Source organism: Myotis brandtii, unplaced genomic scaffold, assembly GCF_000412655.1.
Source record: "Myotis brandtii unplaced genomic scaffold, ASM41265v1 scaffold216, whole genome shotgun sequence".
Taxonomy (NCBI): domain Eukaryota; kingdom Metazoa; phylum Chordata; class Mammalia; order Chiroptera; family Vespertilionidae; genus Myotis; species Myotis brandtii.
In genome coordinates, this window is record NW_005358092.1 from 3,888,901 (window position 1) to 3,893,012 (window position 4,112).

General features: G+C 37.2%; 1 protein-coding gene across 1 annotated transcript in view; it reads left to right on the top strand.

The window, feature by feature from the left end:
* Positions 1-6: 6 nt before the first annotated feature.
* Positions 7-4,112, top strand: part of NINJ2 (ninjurin 2) — a 150,969-nt gene continuing 146,863 nt past the window's right edge. Inside the window, exon 1 of the mRNA XM_014539459.1 lies at positions 7-195. The gene's annotated coding sequence lies outside the window, so the exon portion shown is untranslated. The remainder of the gene's footprint in view (positions 196-4,112) is intronic.

The window sequence follows — 4,112 nt, forward strand, 5'->3', positions numbered from 1 at the left end:
GGACTCTCGCGCAGGCGTGCCAGTACCGAGGCTCCTGGGACTTGTAGTTTACTCGCTTAAGGAATGAAAGGGGTTCAGGCGGAAGGAGCCTACGACTTCCGTGATGCCCTGCGGCAGTTTTAATTTGATGCCTCATGGGAATTGTAGTTTTCTTTTGGAAACCGCCCCTTCTGGAAGGCTGATGGGAGCGTCACCGTGAGTCGCTAAACCCCATCCTTAAAATCAGCGCTAGCTGGGAAAATCATTATTTGGGGGTTAATTGTGGAAGAAGGGAAGGAAGGAAAAAAAAAAAGAAGGGAAGAAAGAAGAAAAAAGAAAAGGGAGGCAGGCGAGAGAAGAGATTCCCATCAATGTTCTGCTGAAGCTAGAGAAAACTCTTAGGGTTGCCATGCAAAGAAAAATGATCTGTTGTTCATCTTTAATGGAGAAAGCTGCTGAAGTGTTGAGTGACTGTAGGGCTGTTAGGGTGGAGGGGAAAGGCAAAGCAGGAGAACCAGAGCCTAGGCTCAGCCAGAAGAGCTAACAACTCCGTAGGGCAAAAGAAACTTTGTGGATTGCGCATGAGATTAATATTGATTAAATGGGTTGGGGAAGGAAACAGGGAGAATTATCTTCTATCCTCCTCCTTTCCATAGCAATCAAGATAAGTTGTGGGCATTCTCAGCTCCAGCTCCAATACATTCTGGCTCTCAAAGATGGGCTACCCTACTGAAATCAAGGATCATAGTGAGCTCTTTGCCAGAATAAAATAAAATAAATGGTACGGGGAGGGAGGGGGTGGAACTTTGCTTCTTTTACCCAAATTTGAGAGAGCTGAGTTGACTTCTATGTAGTTGGTTGAAACAATTTCCATCTTTCCTTTGGTGGCTTAGTAAAACAACATCCCCTCTTTCTCTAGGGGTGTATGAAAGTACACATGTAATGTATGGCTTTGGACATAGAGGAAATTTGGATCCACACAGTTCACAGTAATGGAAAGTATCCTTGGGCTCCCTGGACCCCTTTGCTTCTCACAACTACTCAGGATTATACAGGTGATGAGCACTAGGGGGCACCAGACAGAGTTGGAAGCCAGGGTGGGGAGCCAGATGGCAGTTAAAAATGTCTAAGCCCGACGGGGTAAGAGCGGGAAGCACTGAAATGTATGCAAGGGCATCAGAGCGTCAACACACTCCTGCCTCTCCTCAGCGCCCACTGTGGAACGAGCTCAGAAGCGCGCAGTCTAGCGGAGGACCACGCTAAGACTACGAGTAGTTTAGAAGCAAGTTGACAGAAGATTCGTTGGTTAACACTAGTTTCCTAGGAAACGCCCACAACTTATCTGGATGAGCTCCACTTAGAGCAGTTTGCTATATAATTCATATTAATTTACCTGTTAAGTAAAATAGTTATACACGTTTACAGCTTTTTTATTTATCGAAAGCTACACTTTCAGACAAAGAAAAAAGTTTGTTTTAAAACCAATGGTTGTTAGGTTTCATGAAGCTAGCAGATTATGAACATTTTAAAATACAAATTCAGTAGGGACAACTCGAGTACTAAAATAGTAGCGTTCCATTTTTTAGAAAATATATCGTTAACTCGTTTGCTATGATAATGATAAATCTCATTGTGGTATATGTAATTAGTGGTTTGTCTCCAATCCTAAATTTTAATGTAAAGCAGGGGGAAAAAATGACTTTAAAGTACATTTTTATTGTACATCTTGAGGCAGATTCTTAGAACTTGCTTAGTTGTTGCTTTACTAGGAAAAATAGTCTGATTTTAAACATAATCCAACTAATTATAAATTGGTGAGTTAAAAGAAGATCAGTAAATCACAATGTTCAAATGTTGGCACCACAAAAAAATGATGCTATTTCTGTGTGAATGGTCATTTAAAAACTTTATTATTACCCATTCCTGTTTACTCTGCATTGAAACTTTGGCCACAATGCATTGGACACAAGTCCCTTGACAATCACCATGTCCTATCAACACGTTATTTCAACCAAGAACAATTAAATATACTGTAAATAATTAACTTGATTTAAAGCCCTACTTGCCCACATGACAGACTTTCCTATTTGTGCAACATTAGCTTTGCTACGAAAACAGGTACAACTTTAAATTGAGTATAACTATATTATATACAATGGTTAGATTTAAAGGTTAAAATGTTTAGTGTGATTATTTTACTACAGACACTTTTTTAATGCTTACCAACTTTCAATTAACATATTTTCTGTTACTCATTATTATATCCCTAATAGTATTTTTCTTTTCTCTGTCATTTCAATTATCGAGTAGAGAACAGATCCCTCTGTAATCTACATAAAACACCTATCTATATATAAACGCCTAAGTTAAAAACTTTCAGCAAAAAAAAAGCCCTGGTCAGACAGCTTCACATGCGAGTTTTACCAAACATTCAAAGAAGAACTAAAACCTATCTTCCTCAGACTATTCCAAAAAATTCAAGAGGAAGGAACACTTCCAAGCTCTTTCTATGAAGTCAGCATTACCCTAATCCCAAAACCAGATTAAGACACTACAAAGAAAGAGAATTTTACAGGCCAATATTCAGGTTGAACATAGATGCTAAAATCCTCAACAAAATCCTAGCAAATCAGATCCAGCATTACATTAAAAAGATCATACACCATGAACAAATGGGATTTATTCTGGAGATGCATGGATGGTACAATATCCGAAAATCAATAAATGTGATACATCACACACAAAAATTGAGAGATAAAAATCACATAATCATATAAATTGATGCAGAAAAAGCATTTGACAAAATCCAACACCCTTTTTTGATAAAAACTCTCAGCAAGTGGAAATAGAGGAATCATACCTCAGCATCATAAAAACCTTATAGGACAAACCTACAGCCAATATCATACTCAATGGGCAAAAACTAAAACCATTTCACCTAAGAACAGAAACAAGACAGGGATGCCCACTCTCACCACTCCTGTTTGACATAATACTGGAAGTGCTAGCCATAGTGATCAGACAAGAAGAAATAAAAGGCATCCAAATTTGAAAAGAAGAAGTAAAACTGTCATTATTCTCAGATGACATGATATTGTGCATAAAAAACCCTAAAGACTCCATGAAAAAACTATTAGACTTAATAAATGAATTCGGCAATGTAGCAGGATACAAAATTAACGCCAAGAAATCTATGGCATTTCTATACACCAATAGTGAACTTACAGAAAGAGAGACTAAAAAAGCAATCCCATTTACCATCACACCAAAAAAATTAAGATACCTAGGAATAAACTTAACTAAAGAGGTAAAAGACCTGTATTCAAAAAACCTCAGGACATTGAAAAAAACAGGTAGAGGAAGACATAAACAAACAGAAGAATATACCATGTTTATGGATTGGTAGAATCAACATCATTAAAATGTCCATACTACCCAAAGCAATCTATAGATTCAATGCAATTCCCATTAAAATGCCAATGGTATACTTCAAAGACCTCGAACAAATTCTCCAAAAATTCATCTGGAATTAAAAAGCAGCTGATCAATGTTTCTCTCTCATTGATGCTTCTCTCTCATCGATGTTTCTAACTCTCTATCCCATCGCTTCCTCTCTGTAAAAAAACCAATAAAATATATTTTTATAAAAAGAGAGAATGTCCTTATACAGTTTTAAAAAAATATACTGATGGCATACTTCAAAGACCTAGAACAAACTCTCCAAAAGTTCGTATAGAATTAAAAAAAGACCCCGAATAGCCACAGCAACCTTGAGAAAGAATAACAAAGTTGAAGGGATCACAATACCAGATATCAAGCTATATTACAAAGCCACTGTTCTCAAAATTGCCTGGGTCCTGGCAAAAGAACAGACATATAGACCAACAGAACAGAACAGAGAACCCAGAAATCAACCCAAGCCATTATGCTCAATTAATATTTGACAAAGGGCAAGCACATACAATGGAGTCAAGACAGTTTCTTCAATAGTGGTGTTGAAAAAATTGGACAGATACATGCAAAAAAATAAAACTAGACCACCAAGTTACACCATACACAAAAATAAACTCAAAATGAATAAAGGACTTAAATGTAAGACAGGAAACCATAAAAATACTAGAGGAATCCAAAGG